The 25,294-nt window shown below is 39.1% G+C and overlaps 1 protein-coding gene across 3 annotated transcripts in view; it reads left to right on the plus strand.

Annotated features, from left to right (window-relative positions):
- The first annotated feature begins 10,816 nt into the window (after positions 1-10,816).
- Positions 10,817-25,294, plus strand: part of ERC2 (ELKS/RAB6-interacting/CAST family member 2) — a 608,417-nt gene continuing 593,939 nt past the window's right edge. For 2 of the 3 annotated variants that reach the window (XR_015695894.1, XM_087709041.1), the window contains exon 1: positions 10,817-11,039. The gene's annotated coding sequence lies outside the window, so the exon portion shown is untranslated. The remainder of the gene's footprint in view (positions 11,040-25,294) is intronic. The other variant, XR_015695895.1, reaches the window with a different exon arrangement.

The raw sequence follows: 25,294 nt of genomic DNA on the forward strand, positions 1-25,294 counted from the left end.
TTTAAAATATCTCCAAGAGAGGGCAGAATTCAATGTTTAAAAATATGTAGAAGAAGAAATCATTTCAGTGTTTCTTGTCATTTGCAAATCCTTCTCCTTAGCCATGCATTGTTGCAAGTATGCACAAGTAATATGGGTTTCCCAACTGCATTCATCTTTCTTTCTACAAGAATTTGTGTTGTGTCAAAAGGGCATTTGCATTCACTAAGGCTGAAAAAAAAATGCTCTGAACATGAAAAACTGAGAAAAATGTAATGAAGCATCCAGATTTAACCAGCTGCATAAAAATAATGCCAAATGATAGCTTCTTCTGATGAATGCGGCTCATTAAGTTTGCATCACTCTAAGATATATTTTGTGTCTGACTTTCGTTAGCAGAGAAATAAATTCATTCAACCTATATAACTTCAGTATTTTGGACTTTTCATTAAGACAGGAAAGCCTCCCCGCTCCCCATCCCTGAAGGTAGCCTCTATTACCCATCCTTGGATATCAGGCATTTGATTTCTAAATCCACTCCTGTGTCAGGGTTCCAAATAACATCCCAAATTAAATCAGAATCCGAGGCAAAGTATTGCTCAAAGTTCCACTTTATTAAGAGAGCCATGTGAAAACTTCCTGGTTTTCCCCACCCAGTTGAAAGTTCAAGATCCTGCCCTCACACCCACAAGTCCATCACATGGCCCAACCTTCTACTGCCATGCTGGCAGTTCCACCCATCCAATTCCGGTCAGGTGCAAAGGTGCAGAGACAAAAGATGACCTTGGACTCTAGAAAGGAATTTTATTTTGACATCATCACATTCTACTCCTTACTATTCCACCTCCCAATTTCCCACTAATGAAACAGCATAGCAGAATAGAATATTAGTGTGGCAGGCCAGAGATCCCAAAAGGAACCAGCTGCAGGCCTGACATTCTGTAGCCATCTGTCTAAAACGGCCTTTTCCCCTCAAGCCTCTTGAACCCCCCCACAAAAAAAAACCAGTGGTAGATTCACCAATCATTCCCTTTAACTTCCTCTGCAGTAAATTGTTAGCACTACTCTGACTTTGTTAAGGAGGCCAAGCAGAGACAGGCTATGTTTACACACACACTTCATGACACCTTTGAAGTGGAAGACAACATGTTAAAATGGGTGTTAAAACATGCCCTGACTAAACATTTCTATTGAGTCTTATCCATTTAATTTCTGTTTTTTTTAAATCATAGCTATTCTTTGGTCTTTTGAAAACCACTTGATACAAATAATGTCTGTTTCACACTAATATTGACTAATTCCAAGGCTGTATTTTAATGATTACATATTCACATTGAGAATAACTATATGAAATGCATGATTCATATCCAGAATCAAATTCAGAATGCATTTTAATTTATGCTGTTTTACATCATTGGAAGCCATAAAAGACCAGATTAGGGACAGATTGCCATGGGGAAAATCTAACTAGTCCTAAAGCTCAGAAGACTAAATCTCTGGTCAAAGTGACCAACCCAAATTGGATCTTGCAACATTATTCTGGAACATGTATATTTGCCTTTATTCATAAAAATCTATCTATGCCAGGGGTATCAAACTCAATTTCATTGAGGGCTGCATCAGAATTGTGTTTGACCTTGGGGTAGGCATGGCCAGAGTGGGCTTGGCCAGCTCAACATAACTCATGCTGGGGGCACCTCTGATGACCAAGTGCTAAGGCAGGACCTCCTTCCTCCCTCCCTCCCTCCCTTCCTTCCTTCCTTCCGCCCTCCCTCCCACCCTCCCTCCCACCCTCCCTCCCTCCCCCTTTTCTTTTTCCTTTCCTCTTCATTCTCCTTTCTTCTTCCTTCCCCTTTCCTTCTTTTTCCTTCCTTGCTCTCTTCCCATCTTCTCTCTTTCCCTTTCTCCTTTCCCGTCCCTTCTTGCATTCTCAAATGCAAAAGGTGAAACATTTCTCCTTTTGTTTTGTTTTTAGTTTGCTCTGCTAGCCCTCTGCCAGCAACACTGGTTGCTGGCAGAGGGCTGGTTGCTGAAGGTTTGAGCAGAAGTTTGGAAAAGACTTAAGAAGCAGAACAGTATCTGAGACCAGTTGAAGAAAAAGGGCCACTTTGGTAGAAAATTTACCTTTGAACAGATTTTCAAGGAAAATCAAAAAAGAACACAGGAGGATAACTATTAACTTTAGAAAGAAGGAATGCTAGCTAGTATAACTACCCTTCTTTATTTCTAAATAGGAAGAGGGATAGACCATAGCTATAACAATGTTCATACATAGCCAAAACTCTAGTGTCATGATGGCAAACCTATGGCACGCATGCCACAGGTGGCACACGGAGTCATATTTGCTGGCACACTGATTTTCAGCCTTCCGGAGGGTTGGGGGAGGCCGTTTTCACTCTCCCCAGGCTTCAGGAAAGCCTTCGGAGGTGGGGAGGGCAAAAAATGGCTAAAATGGACCAAATGGAAGTTCAGAAAGATCTGTTTCCGGCTTACAGAGGGCTTCCGGGGAAGGCCATTTTCACCTTCCCCAGGCTTCAGGTAAGCTTCAGGAGTCTGGGGAGGAGTTGTGCGCACATGCACACAGGGAGGGTCATGCACACATGTGCAGGTGGGTGGGGTGGATTGAATTGGTGTGGGCATGCGTGCGTGCAGACAATTTTGGCACGCCATAAGAAAAAGGTGCGACATCATTGCTCTAGGGTATGGAGCTGGAAACCACGGGGGCTGCATGCAACCCCCCCTCTAGACCCCATTTTCAGCCATGACAGTCTCCTGCAGCCCTCTGTTGGCTCCATTTTTGCTAGCAGAGACACCGCGGGCCCGTCCTTTGTTCTTTCCAGGGTAGCCTCGCGGGCCAGATCTAAGCAACCCATGGGCCAATTTGACACCCCTGATCTATGTGGTCACTATGAGTTGATACCAACTTAATGGCACTTAATCAGTCAATGCTTCTTTTAAAGGTAAAGCCTTCAAAGGAAGCTTGCATTACAAGATGCTAAATGTGACTAAACTCAGCCTTAAAAGTAAAATACCCCAGATTATAAAATACTAGTTTGAACTAAATGCCAAATAAAAATCAGAGTAAAATTAGAGAGAAAGCTACAGTAAAGGAATGGGGATTTAGCAAGTGTGCAGGGTTTGGGGTCCAATAAATTTCCACTTGTACAACATTGCATTTTTTAACATTCCAAAATCTTATTTCAACTTTATTTGGACTTTTAACTCATCTGTAACTTTTCAAAATCCAGGTTTTAATCATCCTTTTGCTGCTTATTAAAAGCATTAAGTCCTTAAATATGTATTTAAAACTTATTTCACCAAGGATTGAAGGAAACAGACCCAGTGCTGTAAAATCAATCAATCCAAAGGTTCCTAATAGCTGACAAACAGCTAACAAACAATAATCAAGGAGAGAGCCAACTTAAAAATAAAAAGAAATTTCCTGATGGTTAGAACAATTAATCAATGGAATGACTTGCCTCCAGAAGCTGTGGTTGCTCCAAACACTGGAAGTTTTCAAGAAGAGAATGGTTAATTTCCTATAGGGGGTTGGATTAGAAGACCTCCAAGGTTCCTTGCAACTCTGTTATTTTGATCAGAAAAAGAAGTATGTGAACCCAGTGTCCTTTTTGAAGGCACTGATCATGGTTTGAAGGCATTGACCATGGTCTGATCAAGATAGCTATCTCCCAGAGCTCTAAACCCACTGGAGACTCCTGTCTTATGGTCTTCTCACAAGGACCATCTATATCAAGTCCTCTCCTTATCTAGAGAGGAATTATTGAAAGTCAGTCTAGTGACCTGCTCTTCATTCTGCATGGTTGTTGGCTCTCCTTTTAAGATATGCATTTTGATGTCATATTCATACCAATAACATTTGCAATGAAAACATGGGAGAAAATAGCATTTAGACTTATATACCACTTCACGGTGCTTTACAGCCCCCTCTAAGCGGTTTACAGAGTTAGCACATTGCTCCCAACAATCTGGATCCTCCTACACTTTAATGGTGGGTTTGATTTAGAATTTCAATATAGTGTAAAAGTAGGTGACTACATTAAGGGAAATAAAGGAGGTGCAGAGATGAAAAGTTAACTTAATTTCTAAATCTAATTAATTACTTAGATGTGATAATATCTGCCTGGCCTTTTTGTAACCAATTCAAATCTTTGAAAAAATCCTACAATTTGTGATGCAGGAAATAGATTATTGTTCTTCATTAAAAGGAATAGAAAATGCAGAAAATGATACCCATGTACAATATGCAAATTAAGCCTCTAAATCTTGGTGCTTTGCAAGCATTTCTACTTTTGTCTTTTTTTTAAAAAATAAATGTTTTTCTTAATAATATGTTATTTTAAATCCATTTTAGATTTGGTTTGAAATTAGTAATCAGAGTAATTTTAGCAAGAAAAACTTGGCAAATGCTGTGTAGCTTTCTTATTTTGGCTGCTGTCATTGGCTTTTATTCACAATTTTCAATTTCCAAAAATTAAATAGATATGTTTTTTTCCCAAATATATAGAATGAGGGAAGAGTCATATTAAGTAATAATTGAATTCTCTTTTCTTTTATTCCTCAAAGTAGAGAGATAATCAGGTTTTGCTCCAGATTGGGAATAACATACTAGGGTATAGGCCCATTGAATAAAGAATAAAGAAAGCTATATTTCGTCTTCTGTCAGTTCAGAAAGCTTGGTTGAATTAGATAACCTTAATTAGAAATATATAAGGACACTAGTCTTCCAGGCTATTCCTTTCCAATGGACAAAGGAGCTTTGTTAGATGTATAAAAAAAAGACAGAAAGGGAGATAAAGATATTGAGTGGTGGCCTTCAGAATGGTTGCTGGCTTCAAAACAAGAAAGTAAATTTATGTGTTTAATGACATGATGGGACCACAACTGTATTGAGATATGTGACAGGGCATTGTGTTGCTAACTTGTGGCTCAAGCTAGACCACTTTCCTCCGTGATAGTTTTCTTTGCTAATCATTTGCACCCAACTAAAGTATCTTTTTAATAAAAGAGACAAGCAGCAATGTGTTGCAACAAAAGCCTTACTCCATCTTTTAAGAAAAATCACTTTCCTATTTTCAAGTGAAATCAATGTGACTGAAATATCAACGGAACTCAACTGCACAGAAAATCTATATCATTTATTTAGGAAATGTGAATGCCATCCCCTTCATTAATTACTCTAGATTACTTACACAGTCTATAATAAAATAATAATAATGGAGCAAAAATGCCACATCCATTCTAAACATCTGCATATCCAGCCACCCTTACCAACAACCCAGGAAAAATAGAGAAAATTGAAAGAATCAAGTTGCCTTATGGAAATAACACCAAAAGTTTGGATTAAGGAGATCACTATAAATACCCGGGCATCCTTCAAACTGAACATACCAAGCACAATGAATTCAAGAGGTAGGTTAGTAGTGAATACATCATGAGAGTGAAGAAGACATTTTAAAGTTGAACTCAATGGAGGAAATACAATCAAGGTAATGAACACCTGGGCAATTTTAGTCATAGGATACACAGCTGGAATATCAGGCAGGGCTCAAGCAGTATTGGGATATCCTAGTTAGGAAGAGCAGAAAAGTAATGGCAACAAATCATGCCCTTCATCCACATAGCAATGTTGACAGACTCTATTTACCAAGAAGTTTAGATGGGCATGAACTGTTGCAAGTACACCAGACAGCTGAAGAAGAAGAAAAGGCATTGGAAGAATATCTGAAAGTCAGTTAAGAAGATGCACTGAAGTTACATACCATGAAGGCTTACTGAATACCAGAGACCAAATTGGCCTACAAGAAAGATAAAATTAAGGATAGAAAATGAATACAGAATAAGTTGAGTTGGAAGTGACCTTGGAGGTCTTCTAGTCCAGCCTCCTGCTGAAGCAGGAGACCTTATAGCATGCCTGACAAAGGCAAACCTTTGCCAGAGACCTGGCAATGCAAAGTATGGCCAGTACATAAAAATACTAGCAGGCAGAGCAGGTAACAACAAGACCTGGCAATGGATATATGAGTATGTACTCACATTTGAGAACCGGTAGGGAAGGTAAGTGAATATCACCCCTGATAACAACGCTCCGTGTGCCTTTGGCATTTAGTCATGCCAGCCACATGACCACAGAGAAGTGTTCGGACAGTGCTGGCTCTTCGGCTTAGAAATGGAGATGAGCACCGCCCCCTAGAGCCGGAAATAACTAGCATGCATGTGCAGGGAACCTTTACCTTTACCTTAAACTGCAAGTAGTCCTCACTTAACAACATTAACTAGTGGAATTAATTAATTCTACTAGTTAGTTTCATCTTGCAATTACATCTTGCTTAAAAGTGGAAACCTAAGCAACATGTAATCGCAAGTTGAAAAACTCAACTGTGCCCAATGTCTATGGAGATTCTCAGGCATACATGTTATGGTTGTTCCAAAAGTGCTTTTTCAAAGAAGCTTCTTGGATGAGATGTGAAATGTCTTCAAGGAAAACAAAGGAAAACAAAGGAAGTCCAGTTGCCCTTTGAAAAAGCACCATTGGGACAACTGTGCCTAGCTGCAATCATTAAACAACAGTCCTGGTTACTGGTATTAAACAAGATTCACACAGATTGTTAAGCAAGGATTTCATGTTACTATAATTTCTGAATTCCTGCCAGTTTCTACATTGACTTTGCCTTGATTATGATTATTTGACTGTGGGACAGTGTAATGGTGTAAAATCAAATTGGGCACTGAGCACTTTAATCACAATCAGGTGATTATGGGGATGCTGAAAGAGATGTAAGGACTGGTAGCAACTATCACTCATTCAGTGCCATCATAGTTTGAATGGTCGTGGACAAGTGGTCATTAAATGAGGACCACTTGTAATCTCTCAGGATCGCGCTTCCATCCCAGTGGGAGCTTCATGTATTGCAAAGCTTCCTTTAAATGATACTAGGAACTGGTGTTTTGTTTTGCTTTTTTCTAGTTTAAAAATCTTTAAAAAGTAACTGGGAGCAAAGGAAAGTGCTTGGGGATTATCCCACACTCACGAATGTTGAGTTATTGCTTGCATCAAACTTCTGAAACTGATTTGAGTTTTTATGGTGGCTACATAAATATGAATATGGACACAGTGGCTCAGTGGCTAAGACGCTGAGCTTGTCGATCAGAAAGGTCGGTAGTTTGGCAGTTCGAATCCATAGCACTGCATAACGGAGTGAGCTTCCATTACTTATCCCAGCTTCTGCCAACCTAGCAGTTCGAGAGCACATAAAAATTCAAGTAGAAAAATAGGGACCACCTTTGGTGGGAAGGTAACAGCGTTCCGTGTGCTTTCGATGTTTAGTTATGCTGGCCACATGACCACGGAAACATCTTCAGACAACGATGGCTTTTTGGCTTTGAAATGGAGATGAGCACCACCCCCCAGAGTTGGCAATGACTAGCACATATATGTGAAGGGAACCTTTACCTTTATATAAACATGATGAATAAATAAATAAAATCTGTCCAGGGCAGTGTGTATCTCAAAACAAACCTGAGTGCTGATTGCCCCTCAAATTCTTCACAGATGTAAGATAGATCTTCTTAATAAGAGCTCTTCTGTCCAGTAACTGTTCTTCTTTCCTTAAAAGATTCCAATATATTTTATCTGAATTTGTTGGCCAGAACTCTGCGGACAGATTATTGAGTTGACAATACTGTCATTTTGCCAGTATTATTGCTGTGGTACATATACTGTTCCCATTCATGTTCTGCTAGTCTTGTTCTTCCCTTTTCTCCACCAGCATTTCAGTAATCTCTGTTACTTTCTCTCTTGGACTCCATGTTACACAAAGTACTATAATTCTCTGGATCACTGAATAAGAAGTGGCTACTCAGATGCAATCTTATTCAAGGGTGATATTACTGCCATATTTTAGGATTCACTAAAGCCTCAACAGGATTGCCCATCATAGGCTTGGAAAAAAATCCCAAGTACCTTTTAGAGGGGCCATTAGGGATCTGAACAGAACAAATGGATAGGTGCATCATCCTTGCAGAATTTGGTAACAACAATGAACTGCATAGCAATTAAAGTACCATATTTTTCGGAGCATAAGACACACTGGAGTATAAGACGCAGCAAGGTTTTGAAGAGGAAAATTTTTAAAAACAGTTTTTTCACTCTGCAAACCTCCCCCAAACAGCCCGTTTTTCATGAAAATGGGGCTGTTTTCTTTCCCCAAAAGGGCATGAATAGCCCTTTGGAAGTTTATGGAGTGCTGCTGGGGGCTGGGGGGCAAAAATGGGTTGGTTTTTTGCTCATTTCTGCCATCCCCAGCCCCCGGGAGCTCTCTGAAAGCCTTCTACAGGCTCTGCATGGACATTTTGGTGAAGGGGTGGGGTTTTGGGAGGCAAAAAATGCTGTATTCAGTGAATAAGATGCACACAGATTTTTAGCCTCTTTTTTGAAGGAAAAAGGTGCGTCTTATACTCCAAAAATACAATAAGTATCTACCACTTTCAGGCCACATCATATCTGCTCCAAGTGGGAAAGAGGATTTCACATGGGAACCCCCCCCCACATATGAGTTGGGTCTCTGAAGACCTAGGACAAGTCTGTAATGTGGAGAATATGAACTCATGAAATGCTTCTGCTTCACGGAAGTAAGTTGATGAGATTTTTACCAGGAATTTTTTTATTGTATCTGAGACAATATAATTGTGTGTGTGTGTGTGTGTGTGTGTGTGTGAGAGAGAGAGAGAGAGAGAGAGAGAGAGAGAAAGAGAGAGAGAGAGTGTGAGGGGAGGAGGAAAGAGGGGGAGGGAGAGGAGGAGAGGGATGAAAGGGAGGGCAGGGGCAGGGGGAAAGAGGAGGAGGGGGAGAGGGAAAGGGAGAGAGTGTGTGAGAGAGAGAGATGGAGAGAATATGAATTAGAATAGTCTGAATCTTCAAATATGTAGGCAGTTCCGGTTCTTATTTCAATGAAAAAATAAGCATTTTCTAAAGAAACAATTCCTGCAAAACAAGATGTCATAAGAATTTAGCAAACAAGAATTTTCTATACTTCAGTGTTCTGCTTCATGCTGAGTACTTTGAAGCCATCTAAATTAGCTTAGAAAAAGCTGTTGTTATACACACTTGGACACTGATTGCAACTATTATCTTAAGAGATTCATTTGTCATTTGAAGAAAAATTGTTACTCTTTAAAAAAGAAGGTCCTATTTTAAGTTGGTATACTTTTTCCGATAGCTTCACAAGAGCTTTATCAGGATATGACTAACAGAATCATCTTCTACTTCTTTTTGAAGGAAAGAAAACTGAAAAGAAATGTTTAAAAAAGCAAATTTCATTCATCTTAAAAACAAAAAACCAGATTGTGGTACAGTTTGCAGTCATTTTGATCCATATTTCTAAATGAATGGTGGTAAGAAGAAAGCAAGATTATCCAAGGATAAAGTATTCTATAGAATACTTTTCTACTTGCCAATCTCTCTTTCTCATGTTGCATATGCATATTTGTTTCCTTAAGTTTCTCCTCACAGCACAATAGTGGGGTGGGGAGGGGAGGGGAGGTGGAGCCATGGAGACATAGTTTAGTTCAAATCAGGAAGTGTACATTATCAGAGGCATTTCCACTCTGTTAGAAATGCAACAAATGATGTCTATCAAAGACCTGTCCAAAGTGCTGAACTGCTGCTTTTGGATTGCAGGCTATGCCTTAGAAAGAAAACCTAGTACATAATAGTCTGCCTATCCTTTGGGATGCTACTCATCTTATTTATTTATAAAATATGGACTTTAATAGCTGCATTTCAATGAATCTGCTGTTTTGGAACATGAACACACCATACATTTGGTTCCACTAGCCCAAATTCTATTACATTTTGTAACTTCATCCATGCAAAAACTTATCAACCAGCTCCTCCCTTCCTTTCTTCCTCTCTCCCTCCCCCTTCCCTCCTTCCCTCCTCTCTCCTCATTCCCTCCCTCCTTCCTTCATTCCTTCCTTAATTCCTCCCTCCCACCAACCTTCCATAGGATTGTCACTTAACTTATATTAATGCACACATAAAACACATAATTGGCATGCATGTACATCAGAATTCGTTACTGGATTAATGGAATTAATATGATTGAAATAACTATTATGATTTGCCCGAGCAGCTTACAATGTCATGTTGAAATCAAACCAAATCATAGCAATAACAAAGAACTATTGTATAAAATATATCATTTGCTTGTAATGTTAAAACCTGATATTAATTTCTAATAAAGCTTCCTAAAACAAGTTAAACGAGGACCTTTGATTAATAACTGAGACTTTATGTTTGCATTCTTCCCCCCCCCCAACCTTTTATACAGAGGAATTAAAACTTTGGCACTATGTGACTATTTTTCACATTTCCTCCATTCAATGGTTTTCCTTAAAAACAATAAAAAAAAAATCGGAGTTGCTCCAAAACAGAGAATTGGAAGAAATTTGGGTCTTTTCACAATTCTTGAAGGCACCCCATACTCTATTTTACACAACACACACTCAGGCACACACAGACACACACAGACACACACACACACACACACACACAGACACACACACAGACACCCTTATAAGGGTGGGGTTTGGGACTTGCCCGGCTTGCGCTGAGCGGAGGGAGAGAAGAGAGATGCCCGGAAGGAAGGAAGGAAGAGGAGGCGGTGGCGGCGGCTCCCGCGGGAGGTCCAGCTCGCACCCGGCCTCTCTTCCAAGGAAGCTCGCTGCCGCCCCTGGCGGAGAGTCGCTCCGCCCCGGCGTCCAAGCAGCTGCTCGGGAATTCTGGGAATGTTGAGTCAAGGACTGGCAAGCCTGCGAGCCGGGCTGGGAAGGCAGCCTGGCACTGAGGGGCTGACTGGCGAGGGCAGGGACTGCTGAAGCCTTTTGCTGACTGTCGCAGGTTTTCGCCTCGCCTCGCCTCCCTTCGCCTCGGACCTGTTCGTCGCCTCCTCGCGCCTCCTCCTCGCCACGGGCTGCCAGCGAGGATGAGAGCGTAGAAGCCCCGCCGAGGAAGGCGCCAGGCGGACGCAATGATTTGAAAGGTGAGGATCCTAATATGGCCATTATGGATTTGTATGCATCAGTTTAGCCGCGCGCACGGGGCGCGCGGGCACACGCGCCGCGCGCCACAGACAAGCACACACACACAGACACACACACACACGCTCATGTGTTTGGGTGTAGAAAGCATTCGGGGATCGGCAAGGGCGGGGAACCGGGTGGAAAGTGGAAAGAGATGCGGGTGGTAAATGTGACCAGGCGCCCGCCGCTGTCCAGGATTGTGGTGCTGAACGCCTCTCCCATAGAGAATAGCCGGCCAGAGGCGTTTGGCCGTTTCCTTTAGAAATCAGATTCCAGAGAGCCTGGGCGAGCGAGCGATTCGGCATTAATATCACTGTTAAAGGGGTCTTGGCTCGACTTTAGAAGAACCGAAAACGCCTCGCTCTGTAACAGTTACGAGATGCGCTAAGCTTGGGGATTTTATCAAATTGGGGGTGGGGGTGGGGAGAAGAGGCTGCCTTCTCTTTCGCGCGCCCCCTCCTCGCGCTTTAGATTTGGAGGAGGGAAAAAAAACCAGACTGTGTGTATTAGCAGCTATATAAAGACAAAGGCACGCGGGGATTTCCCCCATTTCTTTTTTTGGGGGGGAATGAAAGATGGTTTTAGGCAGCGGAAGAGAAGATGTAACCTGTGTCGAGTGGTGCTGCATCGTGGCTCGTTGAGTTGTGAATTTTGCGCGTGGATGCCTCAGCCTAGTTCGCCTCAAGATGTGTGTAGTAAATACCGCGATGGAGGAAGCGGGTCCTGGTTTCCTGAGTAGCAGAGACTGATTTCTAGGCGGCTACCTGCGAAAGCTAGAATGAACCGAAGGGAATCGACTCCCTACGCTACGAGCTGACATTTCCCGTTTGACGGACAAGCCCAAGGGCCACTTGCATTGGCAGGAACGAGCGCTTTGCGTTGAGCCCGGCCAACCCGTGCAGGCCGGAGGAGGGCAAATCCCTTTGTCGGGGTTAGTTTCCTGGTTGACTTTTTAAATCACTGGTATCGCATACCGTTGGTTGAGCGCTTTTCTTCTCGGCAGTGAAATAAAGCCAGAAGGGAGTTTTCTGCACTTAGCATTAAACCTCCAGAAAAAAAAAACCAGGCCCTTTCCCAGGCCTCTGCCAGAGGTTGAGGCTCCTGATAAAGAGCAGCTACTGTGTTCTTCTTTCCGGGTGCAGGTCAGAGTATATTTTAATGCTCAACAAATAAAGGAAGGTGACAATGCCCTGGGGAGATTCTGCTTGATTTTTCTATTCCCTAATAGAAAAATATTTATTTTGAAGGCAGGAGAAAATCATGTCAGGGCCGCTCTACAGTAGAGGCATGGCAAGAGCTGGACACAGATCCAGCTTTCTTAAATTTGGTTGCCCTGTATTTCCAGCTTGGGGGGGGGCTTTTACTTCTCTGTCATACTTTCCTGATCTTAAGGAGCATATGTGGAAGGTTTTAAGCTTTTCCCTGTGACTACCCTTCCTCCCCCAACCCCTTCTTGCATCTTGCTGCATGCCACTTTTGCCCCTCCCCGCTTTATTTAGGAAGAAGGGATTTTCTCCCTCCCATTTACCCGTGAATGGAGTAGGGTAGTTGTAAAAGATGGATCAGAGAAGGATCTTGATGACATCTTGATGTACTCCATTTGGAACAGAGATTGTATCTGCCAAGATGTGCAACAGAATCCTGGCCTTTGGCAAATCTCCTTTTAAATATGCACGCTTGCCTGCCAGGAACTGACCCGAGAGTTTGGAAAACGGTGACGGTTTCAAACCTAAAAATGTATGACCTAGAAAGAGTCAATTCAGATGGTTTTTTAAGATGATAAAACTATTCATTGCACTTGTGATAGATATATCAGATGCTTTCTGAACAAAATATAATGGAAGTCATATTTGCATCTACTGCAAACTGACTGCTTTGATAGCATTAACATCTACCACATCTATATCTCACTTCCAAAAAAGGCTTTTACACATATTGTACTGAAATAAAATTGTTTTGACTCTCCAGATTACACTAAAGATTGGCTGCATGCATTTGGAGGTTGCTTCAGGCACCTAAAGATAAAGCTTGAAGTTTACACAAAATATGTGAGCGAACTCTTATGACTAATATCAGTGTTCTCTTCCTTCAATACCTGTATCTTTGTTTCTCTAGGAGATAAGCTAGTTACCCCTAATTGAAGCATTTGTTGGAGTTATAAACAATTTTTCCACATTTGTTTTCTGATCTAGGGTAGCAATGACCAACATTTTAAATTTCTTCAGCAGCTCCATATCTATTATTTCTGCTTTACGCAATCTTCAAAATCTCAGCTTTCCTTGGTCATTATCTATATATTTGTAGTAATATAGTTTCTTTATTTGCTGACACTCCCTCCTCTTGTTTCTTTTTCCTTTAGTCTAATAGTTTTATAAACAAATGCTTGATCATGTTGCCATGAAATTTCAGAGCTGTCACCCATTCACATACATGCAATGACTTTCCTAAGTTCTAGTCCTTTATTTCTAATTGTTCAGACCTTTTCTACCTGACATTTCATTGTTGTTTCATCTACTCCTTTCTGGCTCCTTTACCTCCTTTTTCTGCTGTTTCATGTTCTGCTCTGCTGCTTGCTCTACCCAGCACTGTTTTGGTTCTCTGGCTTTTGTTCCTGATTCAGATCTCTCCTCAAACTTAACTTCCATATAGGTTTTCCTGAAACTATTGTCTTCCTTGCATTTCCATCCTATTCTTTTATTGGAAAGGGACCTTATTTCTCTTTCAAAGCATGTATGTGCAGTTGGAATGCTGGCTTTTAGATGAGCATGGCTTCTGCCCTCCATGGGAAGGAGCCAAGGTATTTGAGGGACTGCCCTACTCCCATTATTTCTACTGTTCCATTAAATCAGACAGAAGGAGGCATTCTCTGGATCCCAATTGATTAAGGCTTGTCATCCAGCGAAACTCAGACAGCCTGCCTTTTTGGTAGCTGTGTCTTCTCTCTAGGATAAGCATACCACCCAAGGTTCTGCTGGCACTGACTCTGTTCATCTTTTGGAAAGCCTTGAAGACCTGGCTTTTTTCCCAGGCATGGGGGCAACGTGAATGAGTGTGTTCCATTGAAATTTCTTATAAAACATCACATGCAGGAGAGGAAATAAAGTTGGAGATGATGTTTCAAAGAATTCTCCAATGGCAATGCCCTCCCATTTCTTTGGGAGCTAAACCTACTTGCTAGTACTTGCTGGGGAAAGAGAATGGACTTTCTCTATGGTGGCACTAACCGTGATGTGGAATGGCCTCCCCTGTGCTATATAGCAGCTCCAAGGTTGATGTGTTTTAGGCATCTTTAACTCCCACTTTCAATGTTATCCTTCTCTAGCCATTTACTCCACCTAACATTTTTATTTGGATGGATTATTTTTACCTTGATTTTATTCTGTTTTTTTAACTTGCTTATTGTTGGCTGAATAAATATTGTCTATTGTTTTCAGCATTTCCAAACTAGGAAGCAGCCTAGAAATAATTTAAATAATTTTGTGATAAGTGTAAGAAATATTAAGGATTGGTGCTATGGCTCTCATGGATGTATATATGTATGTATGTATGTATGTATGTATGTATGTATGTATGTATGTATGTATGTATGTATACAGTATTATGAGCACAAAAGGAAGGCATGCTTGCCTCACTGTTTATGCACACTCTGTGTGAAATCTTCCCAGAGTTGGAAGACAAAATAATCTATTACAGTACTGCTGTGGAAAATAAATAAATCATAGGGAAGTAGCAGGCTTCATATTTCAGATTGGACTAGACTTCCGCCACAGATTTGGAAGTAAAAAGCTTTGTTGTTGCTGAAGTATTGAGAAAAGAATCAGCTGGTAGAATTGGTTTTTTTTATCTCTCCTTTGATTCTAATGTATTTGTTTGATTGTTTATTATTCCTATGACACTGACAAATTGGAGTTCAGATAGATTTAAAAAACCAAGATTAACTATGGTTTAGCAAGGTATGTGAATAGAACCAGAGGTACTTCAAAGCCATTCTATTTCACTTACCTGTGATCTAGGTTCTTTAGATCAGTGTTTTTCAACCACTGTGCCGCGGCACACTAGTGTGCCGTGACATAGTGTAAGGTGTGCCGTGGGAAAAACACCTTATATATAGTCAATATAGGCACAGAGTTAAATTTTTTTAACATTTTCTAATGGTGGTGTGCCTCGTGATTTTTTTCATGAAAAAAGTGTGCCTTTGCACAAAAAAGGTTGAAAAACACTGCTTTAGATAGGAAATGGCATTAAGTTTATTCTCATTCAAAATAGTCGATAGATGTATGTTTCACTTGCTATCTTTTCAATAAGGTAGTGATATATTAAGTCAATTCAGGGTAAAACAATCTTCTCAAATTCTTCTTGCTAAATTCCAAGTTATTTGAAAAGTAATATATTTTCTGCAACCTATAAATCTGATAGGGATACCATTAACAATAATTTTTAGGATATTCACACTTGTATGTATGTTTTAATCTTAATCCTTCCTACTTTCTAATTTCCTTGAGCAACATGCTTTAAAAACATTGTACTAACACAACTTTTAGCCAGGCAAAATATTTCTTTTTTTATTTTTATTGCTCAACTACTTTTTATAAATTTGACATTTTTTAAAATGACCCAAATGGATACTTTTAAATTTCCAGGGACATACAAAAAGTTACTAGGATAAAAGTGTTTTCCTTCCTTCCTTCCTTCCTCCCTCTCTTCCTTCTCCTATGAACCACTTCGAATAATTTAACCCATATCTTCTATAAACATTATCTGACATTTATCCATTTTAAAAACATCTCATAAACCCGAGGGAGGAAAAGGTGTGGCAATAAAACAAACAAAATAGTTATGATAATCTTACTTTTTTTTTAAGGATCAGGGAACACAGCAATAAGATAGTATAGTTTCTCCCTACAAAATATTAATTTTAGTGCTCAATGGTCCAAAAGTGAGATCAACTCAAGGTATGATGTTATGTGCTATGGAAGCTACCATCAACAGGGCCAAAAGATGTGACATGTTCTACCAAGGAAAGATAGTCTTGTTACCCTGTAAATGTTAGAACTTTATCTTTCATCAGGATGGCTAATAGTGAGGGAAGTTGCACCTAGCCTGATGTGTGAATCACCTGTGCATCTGCATAACTTTAGCTTATATGTGCTGACCCACTGAAGAAGATTGCAATTAGCTTCTATTACTATCTGGTGAGGGTGCCATCAGGTAGTGTGTATGTATGTGTTATTTATTTCCTGTTTTTATTATTTGTATAAATAACCCAATGCAGCAAATGTATTTAATACCCCTTCTTCCTTCTAGTTTCCCTTTAACAAGAACCCTGCAAGGTGAGTTGGGCTGAAAGAGAATGACGGGCTCAAAGTCACTCAGCTGGCTTTCATGCCTGAGGCAGGACAAGAACTCACATGTTCTAGGTATTATCATTCTTGATCTGACTCGAACAAATTCTGCTTGAGGACATGAAGAAACAGTAGGATTCCCGGAAATATGTCCCACTTATTTTTTCCCCTGCAATTTGGTGGTAGATTTGTTTGTTTTTTAAATGCTAAATTGCAGTGCAGTTTGTTACTACCGCAGATTGTGTAACAGGCCATAATAAAGGGGTGTTGATTATGACCGCCATCTTGACTTTGTTGTTGACACCCACCTAGGTGCTTCTGCCCTGTACATTGCAGGACATTCTATTCCTAGCCTTTTAGGATCTTTTTGGAAATTAACTGACACAGAGAAAGAGGTTTGATCTCTGAGGGCATTACAGCTCACAATGCTTTTGTCAATGTGTCAAATCAATTTTTAAAAGCTACTGAGGCGTTCCACCCTTTCCCCATTCAGAATGGAACTCCCCAATTCTCAACTAAAATAAGAGGTGTTGATGTAAACTGACCTAGTGCATTTTCCTTCTTTAGGAGAGCATTTTGTTTTTCAAAATCTGGAAAGAAAAAGTAGATTCAGCACAAGAGCTGAACAGAAAATACTTGTGTATTTCATTTGCAGCATCGTTATTTTTCTTCAGCAGTTATTCTATGGCAGAATATTAGGATTCTTCTGCTCACGTAATAAAATGTCTTACGATCCTTGAATGAGAGAGAATGTTTTTTTTTTTACTTCCACTTTAAATGTTTACTTGTAAAAACCTTGAATATATTTGTGCTCTGTGAACATTAAGTATATTTGCTCCTGACAATCTGGTGGTCTTTAGATGTTCTAGCAGTTGTAATCTTAAAACACAGGAAAGCTGACACACCCAATAATAAATTAAAAATTGTTCTGTGCTAACAATCCCACAAATATTTCTAATTTAGAATGTTTTTCCATCTTTCATTTCAAGGTTGTTTAAAACTTGAAATAGCAAACGCCATCTCAAGTAAGAATCTTATGCTCGAGGTGAAAAAATTAAATTTGGCCTCTTCAGATTACATGCTATTTATGAAAATATTGTTTATTCAATAAATAATAACAAATGTGGGTACTTATATGTAAATTACAAAATTGTAATATGTAACACACATTTAAATTATTCCTGTATATTATGTACTGTACCATTTTCTTTCAATATGTATGAATGGATGATTTGTGCCAAACAGTGGAGCTAATCATCCAGATATACAGCTGATGACAGTTCTGCTTTTAAAATTGCAAAAGCAAAATGCAGTGACTGATTTTTTTTGTTAGGCTTCACCATCCAAATGTTGGCCTATCTCAGGCTTGCACCTGGCAGCGGTTATGGTAATTGTCTTCCTAGGTGTGACACTTAAAGAAGAAATTGTCTGTATATTCTAATTTTTGGCAAGCAAAGCAAAATAAATCCAAATGAAAATGTGAAAGATGAATTTTAAAGAATGGGTTAATTTAAAACAGCAAGGGGTCTTGTGGCACTTTAGAAACTAACACACTGATTGCAAATGTCAAAAATGACAGCCCATAGAGGGCGATGTAGATTACAGGGTTTTTCACACACACTTTCTCCCTTCCCCAAATTCAGTGAGGTGCTTGCTTTACTGAACCCCGGACAGCCAGTCATGTTTAATGCTAGATAAAATGAATGTTGTAAAAAGCTGCAGTACAACAGTAAAGAAATGTAATACAAAAGCAAGCTATCAAAAGAAAAACTTGGCATTTAAGACAAACCATGCCTTAAATTCTGCACCTGGGACGAAGGAATTATTGAAATTCAAAACACTAGCAAAATATAAAGTACATTTAATAGAGTCTCAAGTATATAGTATTTAATCATGGAAAATAATGTATGAATTACATGCAAATAGTGGTCACAACATACAGTAATTTAACTTATTTGTTCTCTGCCTTCTTTAGAAATAAACACCATATAGCATTTAAATGTGTAATTATAAATAATAATTTGGAATAAATTCTTCCAAAGAATTATTTGAACTTTCAAGGTTTTTTACCCTTTAGCATTTATCTGGTCTGCTTATTTTTACACTGCAGAGTTAATCAGTGTATGATACAATTAGGGTTTTTGTTGTTTGTTTACTTATCTTCTGGCTTGACGCAAAGCCAGCGTGGTTAAAGTGCTGGACTAGGAGTGAGAAGAGCCAGGTTCTAGCCCCCCCCCCCCCCCGCCACCAATAGGCACAGAAACCAACTGGGTGATCTTAGGCCAGTTACTCCTCTCAGTCCTAATCACCATCCGGCTCTGCAGCAACTAGTTGGTAAAGAAAACCTTCTGTCACATCTTTCTGTCACATTCATAGCTTTGTACGAAAACACAGTGCAGAAATGAGTGAAGTCACAAACCAGGTGATAAAAAATTTAGGAAAAACAATAACGAAATAGGAAAAACAATTCAAAGATTTTTTTTAAAAATCGGATTTGTCCTTTTGGTACAAAGCAAAGTTTTAGTTTCAATACAGTATAAAGATACTTTTTTTTATTTTATTGCTGCCCAAGTTGTTAGTCTAGCCCCAAAGACGATGTCCTTAATTTAAAATATGTTGGTAAATTTGGATTTATTTCAGTTGGCATTTCTTAATTCCAGGTTTAATCTGAATGAAATGTGGAGTCTTTTCTTCCTTTCACAGCGCATAAAGGAGAAATTTAGGATTAAATTAAACATGTGCAAAATCTCTCTTCGGATGTGTGGACTTTAAATCCAAAGGATTTAAAGAAGAAGCAGAGCTTGTGCAAAGCCATCCCCAGCCTTCCGTGTCTTTTGTCTCTTAATGTATTTTGGTTGAATGCTGAATAAAGCTCAAGCCACAAGCAGTGCTAGCGTATACCAAAGAGTTCTGCAGCAATACAAGCCAAGACCTGCATCTTCTGAGTCTCAGCTGATGCGAGCATGCCAGCTAATGCCATAGATCAGTTTTTAAAGGAGCTCAGGGTTTTGTCATTTTACTGCAACATACAAACAGCAATGCTTTTTGTAAAATGATCAGCTCCAAACAATATCCTGTTGCATTGCTTCTAGATTAACAGAGATAATCCCCAAAGGTTGGTAGATGCCACCTATTTTTCAGAGAAGATTCTGCATGTTTACAGTCCTTTTTTGGTGACTCCTGATATCCCCTGATGTGTTCCTAAATTACCAGAAAGTCATTGAATGTCCATCGTTTGAAATTTAATGAATATTTATGTATTAATTTATTTACTTTTGATATTTTTCAACTACCCATCTCCTTCAGTTTTAGTATATTCGATGTGATATATATTAATATTCACTGAAATTTAATGGTTGCTGATACTTTCTCTCTATTTAAAATATTTTAGGAGCATAAAGTTGCTGTCTTGAAGCTGATAATTTTTTAATCTGAGTTATGATTCATGGTTGAGAACACTTTTGAACTGTCTGGTGAAGGAGAGGACAGCTAAATACAGAATCAAAAAGGAATAGTTGGAACATTTTTTCTAACATATAGTGTGTGCCATTACGAGTGGTTTTACTCATCAATTAATAATAGACATTTGTTACCAGGATTAAAAAAAAATCTGTTTTATATATAGAAATTTTCAAAGCACAATAATTCAGTAGCTTCATCCTGCTTTATTGGTTAGGTAGGTTTTGTATCATCAAGGATTGGAGTATTAAAAAACATCTTGCTTCCAGATAGGAGGTTGAATGAGATAATCCTGACTACCATATTTCTAAGTCTGTCCAGTGATTTTTAGCCTGTGTCAGATATAGTTAAGGAATGTATGAGGGCTAGCTTTAACTGTGATCATGCTAATTAGGATTTAAAAATAGCTTTCAATTATACTTCAGTCAGCGTCAGCATTCATGCTTGGCATCTCAAGTACAAGTGCTGATATGGGGAAACGATTTTATCCTAGATTGAATTGGATTTGGTGTTATTTGGCTGCCATGCTTGAGACATTTGGTATGGATCTATTTGCCCAGGGTTCAGCAAACGCTTTTTACTCATTGTCATGCTGTGTTGGGTTATGGATATTATGGCGAATGTTTTGTGATCGAATTGAATTATCTTTGATCTCATTCATCTCTAATTCTGTGGAGTGTGTAAAGTACGGAAAATTTTAATTGTTGTAGGTAGTAAGAAGAAAACCAGGCTGGTGTGTTCATTAAGGCCATCCCAAAGATGCTTTTTCAAGAGGCAACTGGACTTCCTGTTTTTTCTTTGAAAGAGTTTTGCTTCTCATCCAAGAAGCTTCTTGGATAAGAAGTGAAATGTCTTTTAAAAAGACTCCAGAAAGTCCAGTTGCCTTTTGCAAAAGCACCTTTGGGACAACCATGATCTGATTGAGAATCTCCATAGACATTGGTTAAGGCACTGGGCTAAAAACTGGAAGATCGTGAGTTTTGCAGTAGTCCTGCCTTAGGCACAAAGCCAGCTGGGTGGCCTTGGGCCAGTCACACTCTCTCAGCCCTAGGAAAGGACAATGGCAAGCCACTACTGAAATCTGGCCAAGAAAACCACAGGGACTAGTGCAAACATACACGAAATAGTGCACTTCAAGGTCTTACTTACCACCTATAAAGCGCTCCATGGTAGTGGATCTGACTATTTGAGAGACCGCCTCCTGCCAATTACCTCCCTGCGTCCCATCAGATCGCACAGAGTAGGCCTCCTCCGAATTCCATCCGCCAGTCAGTGCCGACTGGCGACTACGCGGAGGAGAGCCTTCTCAGTTGCAGCTCCGACATTATGGAACAACCTCCCCGTGGAGATCCGTACCCTCACCACAGTCCAGGCCTTCCGCACAGCCCTCAAGAACTGGCTATCCCGTCAGGCCTGGGGATAGGATTACTCTCACCCCGCCCGAATGTTGAGTGAATGTTGTGTTTTTATGACCAATTTCCTTTAATCACGATTTTTTTTTTCTTCTTAAGTTTTGTCTTGCACCCCCTTCCCTTTATTGTTGTAAGCCGCCCTGAGTCCCCTCAGGGAAAAGGGCGGCATATAAATTTGCAATAAAACACAAAAAAAAAAAACATAGTAAGAAGCAATTTTCAGGCTTTGCCATTTATCTTTATAGTTGCAGTGGTTAGCTTTCTTTTGTTCCAAGGCTCTCAGCTTATTTCTTGCTTACAACATCTCAAATGTATTTCTCTACCAATATTTCTTCACGTTTTCAGCATGTTTAAATATTGATTGCTATTTGTGATGCTATTGATCTCCCCTTGGGTTTGTATCATCTCTTTTTCGAGTGTTTAGGAAGTTTAAGTCTAGATCACAGAAGCTGCAACATGAAGCAGAAAGCTAGACTCAAAAACAATATCAGAACTTTTTAAAAGGCTAATTTTCAATTTTTTTTTAAAAAAAGTTGAACTCTGCCTATGGTTTAGACCATCATTTTTCAAGCCTGCCAGCTTGAAGATGCATGGACTTCAACTCCCAGAATTCCCTAGCAGCCCTGCTAGGATGGGGCTGGAGAATTCTGGGAGTTGGTCCACATACTGTATCTTCAAGTTGCCAGAGTTGAGAAACACTATTTAGATTATAAATAACACAGGCAACATAACCTCATTATGCTTTTCTCAGTAGAGTTCAGATAACGAGACAGGGCTGAGATGTTGAAAATAAAAATTCTTAATTTAGATCATGCTTTGTTCTAAAACAGACTGATCCCTGTTGGTTCCTTTGGAAAGATGCTTCTGTTAAAGAAATGGAAAACAAAAGAGAAAAGGGATTTCAGCTTTTCATAATTTTGAAAGTATATCAACGATGTATTCTTCTTTTTTTTTCAAAGTCCAGAGGAACATATATCAAGCATGTTTATAATAGCAAGAAACTAGAAACCTTCAAGGCTCTTCTATCAATTTTACAATGGTCTGTAAAGCATTTTAGGATTTTTTTGGTATATAACTTTAATTAAAACTTTTAAATGAGAAGTTTAGGTTCTTCTTAAGCAAGAAGATAAACACTAATACAATAATATAAAGTAAGGAAGAAAAACAGAAAGAAATCAAAAAGTGCAAGAAAAGAAGGAAAAAAAACTAGAAAAGAAAGAAAAAAATAAAGGTGGCTTCTGATGTTCAAATAACTTGTGTTTCTAAAGTTACATCATATTGCTTTTCTTTCTGTAATCTATTCTATCTAATCATTGAAACCATAAATCACAAATTTATTTTTTATTTTCATGCAAAAATCCATAAGAGGCTTCCAGTTGCCAATAAATGTCAATAATTTTTTCTCTAATAAAAGAAATCAATTTATAGCTCTGGAAATTTGTATATAAAGTAGTTTATATACTTAATCTTCCATTTTTTGTACTTAAATTAATTTACTTGGCATTAGGGGAAAATGTTTACTTTCCGTCTGTTAAGCAAACTGAGTTTAATAATAATAATTAATATTAATTAAATTGTATAACACACCAACACACACACACACACACGTGTGTGTGTGTGTGTCAATGTGTATGTGTGTGTGTCAGAGGTGGGTTCCTTCCTATATGGCCCAGTATGCCAGAAGAGATAGTGAAAATCTGGCATACTAGATAGGACCGGTAGTAAAAATAGTGGCTTGGGCACGCCCCCGAACCTGTTCTCCCATCAGAAGCTTCATCAGAATTTTTTTTAAAAAATGGTTTTTTTCCCCTGCCGCTTTAGGCAAGGGGAAAAAAGCTTTAAAAAGTAAGAGAGAGAGAGAGAGAGAGAGAGAGAGAGAGAGAGAGAGAGAGAGAGAGAGAGAGAAGGCGGGAGGGAGGGAGGAAGGAAGAGAAGGGAGAAAGAAAGAAGGAAACTCTCTTTTCTTCTGGGAGATTCAGCAAAGGAGAAAAACAAATGCTGTCACTTTAAATCGGAACTGAGCATGCCTGGCTGTGAAATTCTAGAAGTCCACAAGTCTAAAGCTGCAAACTGGAGTCCTGCTTTAAATTGAAAAGTTGTTCAGGTTTGCAAAGTGACATTCAGCAATTATTTTGGGGTGGGGGGGTTGCTTCCCACACAGGGAAGGGAGAAAGAAAGAAAGAAAGAAGGAAAGGAAGAAAGAAAGAAAGAAAAACAGCACAGCAATTTAGGGCTAGAAGGCTACTCAGAGGTCATCTAGTCCAATCCCCTGCTGCATCAGGGAACCTTGTATTGTCCGGATTATTTTGGTGCTGCTAACAGAGAGGAAAATTGCCAGAAAGGAGAAGAAGTTTACTAGGACAAGGCTGCAATGCAGAGGAAGGCAGAGATAGTCCTTGACTATGACTACAATTGAGCCCAGAATTTTGGTTGCTAAGCAAGAGCTTCACCACATCTTATCCAATCCATGATATTTCGTGGCGAGTGATGTCAAATATAACAAAGGCAACAGTAAAAATATTGGGTTTCTGTCATGATGGACTCTTGTGACGAGCCGATTGACAGATGTTGGAAGCAGTTAGCTTCCTCCCATAATTGGGGCTTACCAGGGGTTGTAAAAATCTAATAGATACCTTTCACCCTGGCTTCGCTGATAACGGATAAGAGCCTGTGGCCTAATGGCTAAGAAGTCTGCCTAGTATGTAATATAGCCCAGGTTCAAATCCCAGTAAGAGTATGGCTAGCTGATGAGAGCTAAATAGCTTGAAATAGATCTATACTAGTCTCCCTTTATTTATTTATCAGCACAAAAAAAAACCAAAAAAACACAAATATAACAAAGGCAACAGTAAAAATATTGGGTTTCTGTCGTGATGGACTCTTGTGACGAGCCGATTGACAGATGTTGGAAGCAGTTAGCTTCCTCCCATAATTGGGGCTTACCAGGGGTTGTAAAAATCTAATATCTATCTATCTATCTATCTATCTATCTATCTATCTATCTATCTATCTATCTATCTATCTATCTATCTATCTATCTATCTATCATGCATGGTTTGTAAATTTCTTCCCTTTTTTCTTCATGCATAATAAATAAATAAAAATAAAATAATCCAACTCAACCATAGGACCTTAGTCTTCAATTTATGACCGTTACTGAGTCCAAAGTTTATGCTGTTAAATGAGAAATTTGTTAAATGACTTTTGTCCCATTTTACAACTTTTCTTGCCACATTTGTTAAGTAAATCACTGCAGTTTTTAAATTAATAATATGGTGGTTAAGTGAATATGGCTTTCCCAGAAGGTTGCAAAAGGGGATCACATTAACCCTGGAACACTGCAACCGTCATAAATGTGAGTCAGTTGTCAAGCATCTGAATATAAATCACATGAACATGGGAATGCTCCGACGGTAATAAGTGTGAAAAATGGTCATAAGTCCCTTTTTCCAATGCCTTTGTAACTTCGAATGTCCATTAAGAGAACTGTTATAAGTGGAGGACTACCCGCAGTTGCATAGGGTGCTAAAAAATCCAAGCACATGTTATTCAACCTTGGCTAAAACCATCTTTCAGTGAGAATCCTATTGTAGTTACCCATATATTAGCATGTTATTATCTTTGTGTTCCATGATTGTAGTCTTAAGCCTTCTGATGTACAAGGTCATAAGCATATTTATTAAAAGGAAGAGCTAAAAATGAGCTAAACGTTGATCACTGGATATATTTTTGTTATGGATACACAGCATACAGTACAATACAAACTTTTTATATTGTATGTAAGAGAATTAGTAGTGAAGGTCAGATGCTTAAGCCACAGAACTCAGTCCTGTGTTTAAAAAGTCCTCTGGCATAAATCTCATTTAAAAACAAATAACAGAAATAAAGAGAATAAAATGCTTGACATTGTCCATGTTCAGTTAGGATGAGAATTGAAAGCTGAAAATACGCAGGTGGGCGTAGTCTTCACCACCATGGAAAGCTTTTATTTGATTTCTGAAT

Source organism: Thamnophis sirtalis, unplaced genomic scaffold (genome assembly GCF_051295495.1).
Source record: "Thamnophis sirtalis isolate CommonGarterSnake01/CBP01778 unplaced genomic scaffold, rThaSir2_p1.2 scaffold_3, whole genome shotgun sequence".
Classification (NCBI taxonomy): domain Eukaryota; kingdom Metazoa; phylum Chordata; class Lepidosauria; order Squamata; family Natricidae; genus Thamnophis; species Thamnophis sirtalis.